We start from the raw sequence: 12,947 nt of genomic DNA, 5'->3' as shown, positions 1-12,947 counted from the left end.
AGCTGGTTCCTGGGGTGGTAACAGCATCAGATCTGGTGGAAATTAGGTTCAAAGATATAAGCAGGGACTACCGAATCAATTTCACATTATGGTGCTAGAGGCAAGAAGGTGAGGGCTTGACTCACTCAAGTGGTAAATCCTTGGGTGTTCTTAAAGCTGCCAATCACAAACTAAACCTGGTGAAAAACATCTGGAGAGCTTTGAAGAATGAAAAGCAACTGATACGATATTGCCTTGAAAACTACTTTAACAAGAAAAGGTCAAATTATAGTTGATTGAAAACACAGTTGAATAAGTACCCATAGACCTATGATTTTTCATTTCAGCCTACAGGCTTTGTATTATTTTTTCAAGTCTCTGCAACCGCCGACAGCTAGTTAACCAGTTGGTTTGAGATGCTTGTTTGTGTGTATGTTGGGGCAATAGGGAGGGAGATCCAAAAAGTTCTTTTGATCTCGTAAAGAAAAACAATTGAATTTGTGCTATTTAAAGTGAGTTTCAAATGATATAGGGATTCTCTCATTATATATCGAACATACATAGTCAACACTTACTGAAAAAAAGATAAATAATATTTACAGTCTCTCCATGGAGAAAAATTAGAAATGGAATGCAGAACCAAATAAGAATGCCTTTCTCCAATTCCACACCCTTTTAGAGGAAGGGTAACCTTTCCTTGTAGATTCTCACTTCAGAAGAGTAGAAAAAGATAAGGGAAAATGGTCAGCTTGCAAGTTTTGTCTTTTTCCTGATCCTTTCTTTGGTTTCTCTATATCCCCCATTTGAATAAAACCATCTGATATTCATCTTTTTCCTTCTGACTGACTGCACTTAGTTAAATCCTTCCAGCTCCATCCATGTTAATATTTTAGGAGAAGCTGGAACTCTGGGATTTGGTGTGAAATTTGCCAGTTTTGAAATATTTATAAGTAACTAAAATACTTTAAAATTGGAGGAGCAAAAGAAAATACACCTTTAAGTTAAATTCCCAGCCTCTACTAAGCAACTCTGGTATGTAATAAGCAACAATGGTTTGTAAATCACGGAAGTGCAGCTCCACTCTCCCTACTCAATGCTGTCTGGAGCATTCCACACATCCTGTTCTGGACTCATTTCTCTTGCATTTTTGTCTTCCTCTCTTTAGAGTTATTTGTGGTACTATTTAAACTGTTGTTTCACATTTTCTTTTATTTTTTGAGATTTATTTTTTATTTATTTATGTACATAAGAACTGGAGTGCAGGCCAGAGATGCAAGGGGTGATAGGATTCACCAGAGACAGTGTGGGGAGCAGAACAGATGGATCTACTGAAATACACTGCTGAGGGGAGCAGTGGGTGAGACAGGAGAGGTCTGCTGTGCCGTGTGGGTAGCTCCCTGGCAGCAGATAGAAGTCGTGCCGCAGTGACTGGGGACAGCTTGATAGCACTGAGACTTAACCCCTGTGCCACCAGGGAGGCCCTGTTTCATATTTTCTTTAAGTTCTTGGTGAAATAAATAAATTACTCATTAAAGCAGTGGCTATTTCTGTTGACATAATTATCATCACATGTTTACCCAAGAAATTCTTTTTTTTACTTCCCCACACTTTTTGCTATTCAGCACAAGTCTTTCAAAACTTTCTCCCTTTGCCCTAGTTCAAGGAGGGCATAAGCAACAAATAAAAAGGGAAATAGAAGCATTTAGACTCAGGATTTATTTTACCTACTCAGATTGACATATTCTTCTCAACACACCAGGACAGTGGGGAAACTCTGGAAGGTAGAATTGTTTGGGGAGTATTTTATTAGTTACTCCTTTATAAATTGCCTTCAGCACCTTATTTTCTGTACTGACACAAGTACACCAGAAAATTGTACTATCACTTATATTGATATAACTCTCCAATTATAATATCAAGAAGATCTAAACTAAATCTCTATTATTTATGTAGTATAAGAACACATTGTTTGGATTTCATGTACTACAGCTGGTTTCCATAGTGTGGGAAATTGAGAAATATATGTGTTGAAACAAAAAAACTGCTATGTCTATTTTGATTTGTGCCCTTCCTTCCTTCACCATATCCAATGCATCCTTTATGTATGTCTTTGTTGTATTGGTCTATTGTTGGCTCCAGTGGCCTTTGTCCACAGTTCAAATCACTGAGCAAGTTAGAAAACAAAATGCTTCTGCTCTTATAACAAATTTGGGCTCTCTCAGTTTGGGGGACACAGTGAGACAACATAAGCCTCTAAAAAGCACTGCTTACTTAGAGGACTCATTAACTTCCAGATCCTCTATTTTCTCACCTGTAAAATGAGGGTAAAAACACTTCTCACCTGTAAAATGAGGGCCTCTCCGGTGGCACAGTGGTTGAGTGCAGGCTGCAAGGCTGCCTGCATCCTCTGCAGCGCTGGTTCCATCCTGGGCCACCAGTGAGGGTCCCGCATGGCACACAGACCTCTCCTGACGCACCCACTGCTCCCCTCAGCAGTGTATTTTGTCAGTCTGCCTATTCCGCTTCCCGCTCTGGCTCTGGTGAATCCTCTCACCCTCCCGTTGTTCTGACTGTACCCAGTGCTTGTATAAATAAATAAATAAATCTTTTAAAAAAAAAAAAAAACTAATGGAGGCTTCATGATAATTAAGACACTTATATAAACTTAGGTAAACAAAAGTTATGAAAAAAATGGCAACTATTACTCATTTTCCCTTATCTTTTCTACTCTTCTGAAGTGAGAAATCTACAAGGTAAGGCCACCCTTCCTTTAAAAGGGTGTGGAATCTGGAGAAAGTCATTCTTACTTGGTTCTACATTCCAATTCTAATTTTTCTCCATGGAGAGAATGTAAATATTGTTAATTGTTTTTTCCATCTATTTATTCAAATACATTTTTTTATCCTTTGAGTCATTTGTAGAATGATGTAAATGGAATCTACTAAATTTACAATATTGGTTTTATTACATTTAGTGCATTGGAGCATGCTTTACTAATTATCAAAGAAGTTTATAGTTTAGCCTAGATAAGAATGAAGTCAGAGGAAGTTTGTATTCCTCTCAAAATTGGCAAAGTTTATATTCAGGATGAAAGAAGACTTGCTGGTTACAAAGTACAGCAGAAGTGAGGAAAACTTTGTGTGACCTAATTTAACCATGAGTAAACTGTGAGCCAGCTCTACAGTCATTGGAAAAGGAAGTAAAAAATTTATTAAGATGTAAATTGCAAGAGGAAATCACATAGTGTTTTACCTTGTAACATACTCATAGGGTCTTAATATTCATTCATTTGTGAATGAATTGCAGATTTTGAGCACCTTCATTGAACTAAGCACATGGAAGCATCTTCAGTTAGTAAATCTCATATTGTACCTAGCTTAAGCAATAATTTCTCAAGAGAAAATGTGGTCCAAGGAAAATGAGAAAATACAAGAATTTTATAGTTTAGCCTAGAAAAGAAGGCAAAGGAATAATTTATAAATAATTTATAAATTTGTTTGTTATAATTTATTTATAAATTATAAATTTGACATCAAAATATAAAGGATTTCAATGAGAAAGACCATGAAGATTTTTTAAAATTACCATTCTTATATGAAGATTATAAAATTGATCTAAAGACAGAGAAACTTCTGATGAACCAAGCAAAGGAAGTTTCTGGAGAGGAACTAAATAAAGCACAAGAAATCCTGAGAAAGTTCCACACAGTCAGTCCAGTAGGTCTTTGAAGAGAAAACCACCATTTACTCTCAGAGATTTTCAACATTCATTCACACTGAAAGTGTGTGACCTATAATTGTAAGGTTAAAGGGAAACTTCAAAGATTTTCCTATATTATCTTTCCCAGATGGTTCAAAAGATCATTGAAACAGCTACTCATACTGTACTTTAAAATCTTCAGAGACATAGCTTACTTCTTGCCCATTGATAATGTATCATACTATCTTTCTTCCTAGTGTTTCTTGATGTATACCTTAAATTACTAGCCAGAAGAATACAAGTGACCTAAATATGTAAATCGTTATGTAAATCGTGAAGTGTTAAACACTACCTTAGAGAATGCTTTTTCAACCTGGTTGAGTCCAGTGATTTTCCATTCCCAGTACATAAATGATAAAGATTATTTATTTCCCATTTTACTCACTCTTGCCAGAAAACTACATCTCTTCAACTAATTAGAGGCACTTCAATTTCCTCCTATTGGAAAAGAACTTGTATACATAGATTCTTATATGTGGGAGGCATGGACCAGGAGAGATGAATGATCTGTAATGAAAAGTTAGGACAAGTCTACTGTTGAGTTACAGTTACAGTTGAAACTTCTCTAGTTTTCAAGAATCATGTAATTCATCATCTCGGCTAGCACACTTGGAAATGAATAATCACAGAACAATAAGGATAAAAACTGGGACTGTCCTAGACCAACTTGTTGTATAGTCACCCTACAAATAACTAAATTTCATATACAATAAAATTATGGTAGGACTTCTTTAAGTTACACTAAAACATGAACTTCCCTACTGCATACTTTATAGATGCCTAATCTACAACAAATGACAAGTTGTTGCTCTAAAATCAGAAACAATACTGATGACAAAGGATAAATTTTTTTTACACCTATTACCAGAGAAAATGCTCATTGACTAGTACATAGCCCTTCAATTTTTCCTTATGCTGAAAGAAGCAATTTAGGGGAAAATAAATATGGCAATTACACTCGCAGTGTTCATAAATTCAAACTTCCTAAACTCAACTCCCACCTGAAGATGATTCTCCCAACACAAATAGCAACATTGCATTCCTCTATGTACAGCACAATATTTTCTGCTTTATACCAGAGAGCTCTGAATCAGTAAATTAAGCCTCATAAAATTAGATGATTTATTTCTATTGTTTATTCACAAAGCAAATTTTCTGGGTGACTGCCATAGGATCCTTAAAAACAATCCTTCTTCCAAATCAGCATAATTTGATTTACAATCTATTATTACTCTCCTGAGAGATGTACTTATTTTAAATATCAGATGCTCTTTCTACCTAATGCATAGAAAGTATGTTCCAGCGTGCCATACCGGTCATTCATTATTCCACTGGCATAAAGAATAATTCCACGGGAACTTTATTCCACTTATCACTGAATCTAACCAATTTAGATTTTTTTTTGCAAAATGTAAGACATCCAAACACTGATTTTCTAATCTGTCCATTTCATCTTTGATAATTTGCCCTTACTAACCCACCCAAATAATTCACTTTTACAAACCATAAATTATCAAAGTTTCTGTAAGCATTTGTAGTGTACCCTACTTCCATTATTCATGATTTATATCTATTACATACTTCAAAACTCAAAAAATTTCCCTTTCAATATCTTACCATAATTTGCTTTCTTGTGACTACTTATGCATTTGCTCAATTGCCTGGCTTTTAAAAATATGATGACAGTATTCTTCAACAAATATTGGGGAAAATACCTACTATTTTCAAGGCACCCAGGAAAAAGCTGTGAATGAAACAGTGAAAGTTCTTGCCCTGGTGCAACTTACATTTATTGGAGAAGACAGAAGACAAGCCATAAGTGAATGTTTTGCTGGTGAAAACAGCGTAATAATGAATAGGGAAGAAGGTGCCTGGAAGCCAAATGTTGCAGCTTCACTGAGGAGTTGCCATTTCAGCTAAGTCCTAACGGAAATGAAGGAGTGCATTACCTGGAAATCTAGACTAGTTTTCCAGGAAATATCAAGGACAAGGGTCTAGAAGTGGGAACAGATTTTGAATGACAGCCCGACTGGTATGGCTGGAGGCATAATCCCACCTCGGCCTATAAGGTCCCCTATTTCCTTGGCCTTCAGATTCTCCACTGTACTTTTTACTGACTTAGAGTTGACTACTCTGGCTTCCTTGCCAGTTTCTAAGCACAGTCTAACCTCAAGGTCTCTTTACACTGGAAATGCTCTTTAACAGATAGTCTTATGTTTGTTTTCTCTCCATTTGGGACTCTGAGCAAATACCATTTTGTCACTTTCTCTCTCCTTCCCTGGCTTTATTTTGTGCATAGATATGACATAAGACATATGGGATGGGATTGCATCTTGCCTGCCTCTTTCTGCTAGAATAAAGTTCTGTCTTCTTCATTGGTGGGTGTAGCCTCGAGACCAGGAAGTTTCCTAGCACATACATAGCTCTCAACAAATATCTATTTGACGTATAATCAATGACTGGCCATAAAAGTCAACAGACTGTCCAGTCTGGCAACTTGAACTCTTTAGTATTCAATGGTATGTGAATGTTTTAAATCTCTGAAACAATTGGAGAAGCTTAATGATTTCCATGACCACCAAATTACTCAAATTTAGAGATTGTATACTCACTAGAAGAAAGCTAGTATAGAAATTCCAGTAATTTTAAAATGGGAGCTGTAACTCTCCAGGAAAAAAAAAAAGAAGAAGAAAAGGCAGACAATTCTCAACCTGTTACTGTGGGTGACTGTGGTCAATAAGAAAATGGCAGTGATAGTGCAGGGTCAAATCTCCACAAACAAAAATAAATGCAATACTAGCAATACTAGAAACAAGTATTCAGCTTCTGCAGAGAACTTTTTACTACAACTGGAGACTTACATGAAAGCCTTGAAGTTCTTGTTAGGAATGTAACTTCTTCTTTAGAACATTAACAAAGTTTTATCAATATGTTTAAAAAAAAACAAAACAAAACTTACTCCTCAAAAGAAAGAATGTAAACATTGATTTTCAGCAGAGTAAAAGCATTAGAGGCCATAATGACTAGCTCACGAGGCAACTCAAGGAAAATCAGAAATAATCACAATCCTATTGAAATATTGGCAAGCTTTTGGTAGGACTAGGAATAGAATATAGAGGATGGAAGAGACATTGCAAATCTAAAGAAAACTATAGGCTATTTACCAAAACACACACACACACACACACACACACAAACACACACACTAATCTAAGTTCCTGGATTCCTCCAATAGGATTTGTACTCTCAGACATAATACCATCAGGGTGACGATATTTGGAGAAGGAGCTATTGATAGTAATTCAGTTTAGATGAGGTCATGAGGGCGGGGTCCCCATGATAGGATAAGTGTCCTTATCAGAAGAGACATCAAATCTCTCACCTTGTCTCTCTCTCCCTCTCTCCTCTTCCCCTAGCCATAAATACCGCCAATGCAAGGACACATACAGAAGGTGCTTTTTGTACACCAGGAGCAGAGCTGTCATGAGAACACAACCATGTCAGAACCCTGATCTCAGATTCCTGGCCTCCAGAACTGTAAAAGAACAAATTTCTGATGTTCAAGTCACTCAGTCTATGATATTTTAATATGATCCAGAAAACATGGAAAAATTTCCAACATATAGAGGGAATTATGTTATAATGTAGCTATATCTTTTTTTTTTCTTCAAATGAAGAATCTAAGTGGGGTGATGGTTACCTTCCCACATTTACAAATGAGAATTAGTTGGCAAATCCATGGAATACTTTTCTGGACTTTGGTATCTAATGGAAATTAAGCATCTATCGATCTGCCAAAAGAACTAAGGAGAATTTTTCAGTTTTAAGTTGGATAAGTCTATTCTAGTTTTTATGAATTTCAATTATTGGCAGCAGTCTTAGAAAACAAATTTACAAAGAATGCTAAATTTGCACCTTTCCTAGTATTATGGAAACATCAGGGGAAAAATGTGTGTTACTGATTCTTACTGTCTGGCTTTGTAGCCATTATTGATAGACTCTTCTAAGAAAGACAGCAGCCATTTTCCCTACCAATCTAATTGCTTAAACTAAGAAAGGTGTAGGTGATATGGTAATAGATTTTCATGACTGTTTCTGGGGTTGAATGGGTAAAAACTTTTAGAAAAAGCAAAACTTCCCCACAAGTAACCTTACCTTACTCTCCAATTATCTGCGGCAATTTAGGAAGACCTATGCTCCCCCAAGGTAAGATTATGGTGGGGGGCAGGAAACAATGAAAATAAATCAGAAAAATCACAGAGAAGATTGTGGAAATTCTGAGAAAGTCTGCAGAATGGGGAAGGAAGTCCTGGGATCGGAAAAATAGAGAAAATCATGTAAAGAAAGAGAAAATAGTCAGCAGAGAGGATCTGACAGAAGCACAGTGGTCTCTCCATGCCTGATGCTAAAGGTTCATCACACCTTAAGATCCCAAGATGCCAGAGTATTCTGTCCGTATTGATGAAGTAATCATGGGATAAACCCAAAAGATCCCAACTCAAACCACTTCCTTGGTGATTTTGTTACATACAGAGTTTGAAACCATTCTCCTAAATATCATCTCCCTATTTCTTGACCACACAATGACATCCACAAGCACCTAATTTTCAAAGAATTTTCAACCCACAACTTAGCAAAGTGGATTAGAAATTTATTTCCCAGGTTAAACTGTGAGAATTAAAAATAAACTCAAATCCTTTTGTCATCATCATCTCTACTGGATGTGGCAAACTGTCCTTGCTCCTCTTCATTTCCTATTTTCCTTTAAAATACAAAATGACAGATATTAGAGAGAGCGAGAACAGAGGAAACAGTCAGTGAGTTTTGGTAAGCAGGGTTCCAGAAGAATAATTTCCTGTGCTAGCCTTTCTTACTCTAACCTTGGCCTGAATAGTAACTGAAATGTTCATTCCTCAAAACAAAACTCTACTGTCAAAGGAAAACACAATTTTTTGCTTTTTAATGAGAAGGACTTGCATTTTCTGTCTAGGTAAACAGCTTCTGGAGTTAAATATCTCCCAGAATAATAAAGAACTACTGTTTAGGCAATTTTAAGTAATTATATATATGATAAAATAGATGGAGATGTTCAGACTTGCATAATTTGTACACAATTTTCTCCAGACAGTAGGCTGGAGTAAATTTCACTAACTGGTTGGTAACCTATTATTCAAAGAAACAAAACTTGATTATAATAATTATCATTCATTTATTATGCAAAAACCTTCAAATTGCCAAAGTGAAAAAACTTTCTCAGGCAGTTAATAGTCACTCATTTCTTACTCTATGCTTTCTGTTTTCCCACTGGATATATAAGCGTGTTGCTTGGTAGATGCTACGAGATGATAATGACCATTTGGGTTCTTTTGGGTCCTTTTAGATTTTACAGAGATATAATTTATCCTCTAAATTGACTGAACTGGGAATGAAATTAATATGATCCTGAACAGATAAAAATGGAGAACATTTTCTTTTTAAATCCCTCAGCAGTTATTTAATTTAAAATGCATCACATTTTGGTATTTAAATAAATGAACTGACAGATGTAAGAAATCAATTATATAATATTTTGGAAGGTGCTTGATACTGGTGAACAAAAGATCCTGAAGGACATGCAACAGAGAAAGAAAAAAACATTTCCTCCTAATATCTTTCGATTATTTCTTTTTCTTCCTCCTTGAAACACAGGCCCAAGGGAACTAGCCTCTGCTTTAATCCTGACTAGCTCTATAGCTAACAGACATTCGAACGAAAGGAACCTGTCATCCCCAGTGCACTTTACAGAACAAACAATGTACTTCCTTGAGACCACATTATGCACTGCCACGATCTTCTCCAATTTGGTGCATTTGAGCCTGGAAACCACAGGAATCAATGTTACTGAGCAATGGGGGGTAAATGAAGTAATTGTCCACCAGTTGTTTTATTAAAGATTGGGCAGCTGGAATAGTCTCCAAGCAAATGTATCTACTGCCCCCAGGGATTGCTACAGATGGATGTTACAAACTCTAACTCAAAAGAACACTCTTAGAGGAATACATTTCTTTTTTGACCAGAGCATCAGTAATATATTTTGCTTTCCTCTAACATGCAGGCCATCTGAGGAAAGCAAAAGCAAATAAAAATTCCCTGGAAATAATAAATTCTAAAGTGAGGTCAACATTTCTATCCTCGGCAGGTTGTTCCAATTTGAACTCTCCTCTTTTTAATCATGGATAATTTCACCAATAGCACAGCAGTCTGCTAGTTTGTGAAAGATGAATTCTGTGTTTTCATAGTTTGATGATTGCATTCTATGGTGCTGAAACGATTTTGATGCTAATTTACTTTTCTGTTATGTATTGTTGAAAGGAAAAATATTGCTTGGGTTCTTTACAATGCGTTAGATTGAACTGGAAAAATAATCAACACTTCACATTCTTTTTTCCATGAAGAAATTGACAAGCAAAAATTAATATGCATGAATACCAGCTACATTTGGTGGGTAGGTTGGGGAGTGGTGGGAGGCTTGGGCACAAGAAAGACACTCCTTCACTGCTAATGTATAAGCAGCCTCCTTAATCCCATCAAAATCCTTTCAAACAAAATAACACAGTAATCATTAAATATGTACCACACTGATGTGTCTCAATGGTTTCAGATCCTTGTAGAGAATCACAAAATTGCCTTCCTGATAGCAATGTTATTGTACTGACCCCTAAGAAATAAGCAGGAAGCACAACCACCCAGACCATGACCTCTATAACCCCCAAAGAATAAAGAGGAATCCATTTTTGGAATCTCCCTTTATTCCTCACCCCTTTAACAACAGTGGGAGTTTAGTCTGCGAGAAGCTAGACCTCATCGTCTACTGTTAGAGAATGATCATTGGCCAGACTGCTTGAGTTTATTGCCTAACTCTGCTACAAACTAGCTGTGTGACTTCTAGCAAAACTCCTAACTATTCCAAGACTCAGTTTCCTCAACTGTAAAGTAGAAATAAGGAAAACAAACAGCCTCAAGTGGTTATTGGGAAGATCAAATGAGTATTTATAAAATACTTAGGTTGGTAACAAGTCATTGAAAGTATTTTTTTTTAAAGATTTATTTATTTATACAAGAGCTGGGGTACAGGCAGGAGACATGGGAGGGTGAGAAGATTCACCAGAGACAGAGTGGGGAGCAGAACAGGCAGACTGACAGGCATGTGGGTATCTCCCTGGCCAGCCGGGAATCAAACCCACACTGCAGAGGCTCTGGACAGCTTCACAGCACTGCGCTCAACCCGTTGCGCCACGGGGGAGGCCCAAAAGTATTATTTTTAAACAAATGAACAGAAAGCAAAGGCCTCCTAGAAGAAATTGTGACATCCCTAGTTTCAGAATTTCCCTGTAATGTGTTGATACGACTCAGGAAATTTTCAAGCCAGTCTAACCTACAATTTAGACTTCCTCATACTTTTAAAGGTTATTTCTAGACTCCCAAAGTCCTCTGGTGCTTTGAGATTGTCTAACCAAAAGTTCTATATTCTGTCTTGGTAACTTCTTAACCCACCACTATTCTGATAGCCAAAATTCTAATATTTGCAAAATTTCAATAATGGGACTTAGAAGCAGGTACATGAATATGTGGATGCCTCAATCAATAGCTTCAATAGTGGAAAGGATAAGAATTCAGAGTCAAAAGCAGGCTCTGACCCATCTTACAGGAAGTAGAACCTGGACCTTAGTTTATTTACTTATGAAATAAGAGGATGAGATTAAATCTGTGAATCACAGCATGAACTCTCCTGACTCTAAAGGGTTTTTTAAAGAAGTATTCCATGAGCTATCTTGAATGTTTTAGATAGCCTAATGGAAAATCTGCACTCATGCAAGATAACACTGAGGAGGCAGATGGCAACATTAACTTTTATTGTTTGGTTGGTTTCCTTTTTCTTTTTTTTTTTCCCTTTTGGCAGGAATGTTATCACCTTGGTGTGGTGACTCTGGTTGCTTGTGCTTATGAAAGTTTTGAGTAACAATATACATATCATTTGTAGTAAAAGATGGAAAAATAGCAAAGAATACTAAAGCAAATGGATTGTTTTCAGACTAAAACCTTTAAAAATATGGAACCCAAAGGATAAAGAGTTATAATAAAAGGGATCCTTAATAGTAAGGAAGCTGGATAACTGAGCTCTGGAAGGTCCATCTGAGCTCCAGATTTCCATGATTAAAGGATTCTTTTGATTGGGATAGAAGAAATTAAATGAATTCTGATTTTGATGTTTATAAACAAAACAAATTCTAAAAAAGGAGGGCAATATGAGTAAAAACTAGATAGAAATGCACATTGGAAATTATAAAAGATAAGGAAATATCTGCTAGAGGGAAAAATTTGAGAAATAATAAAAAATCAGGACAATAAATTTCAAGGGATGGCTTATTGAAGTTGACAAAGTATTATCATGACAAAAACTACTCATGTAAACTGGGAGCTATATATTAAGAAAAATTCATAAGCAAATCAGTAAGCCTGATATACCAGAAGGATCAGTAAACATATAAGGGCCCATAATTCAAAAGATGTTCTCACCATCTGTGGGTTTGAATTCTCTGGTCTGGGTTCTAAAACAGCATTCATGGTGGATAGATAGTATAGAGATAAAAAACACGGACAAAGAAAAGAATACAACGAAATACACAAAATTCAGTTGAGAAAGTTACAAATCCATTTCTCACTTTCTGCTTTATGAGACCCTGTTGATATTTGCTCCAACTACAACAAAACATATAGAAACTATTCCCACAAAGGTAGACAATGCTCAAAACTGCAAGTTTATATCTCAAAGACCAGAACAAAATGTGAGATATCATTCAAAGATACCAATAGCAGTAATGGACTGACTTTCCCAAGTAAAATATGTTTAATAGAAATTAAAATATGTTTAATAGAAATTGTTCTAGTTAATGGATCAAATATATCAAATGGATGTTCATGATATAGTGGGAAGAATATCAATTTGGAAGTCAGATTATTGCAACATTTTTACTAGCAGGTTTTGTAATTTAGAGGGTAAAGAAGCTTTATACATTCTTTACAACAAACATTTATTGGTCCTTTGTTATGTACCAGGTACTATTAGCTATTGTCCAATTTCTTATTACTAATCTCTAAAACACTCTCCCTCATTCTTGGTGCTTTTCACTTGGGTCTCATTGTCATTCTCTCAAACATCACAAGAATAT

The sequence above is a fragment of the Talpa europaea genome, assembly GCF_964194135.1.
Source record: "Talpa europaea genome assembly, chromosome: 14".
In the NCBI taxonomy this organism is placed as follows: domain Eukaryota; kingdom Metazoa; phylum Chordata; class Mammalia; order Eulipotyphla; family Talpidae; genus Talpa; species Talpa europaea.
This window is presented reverse-complemented; position numbering follows the sequence as displayed.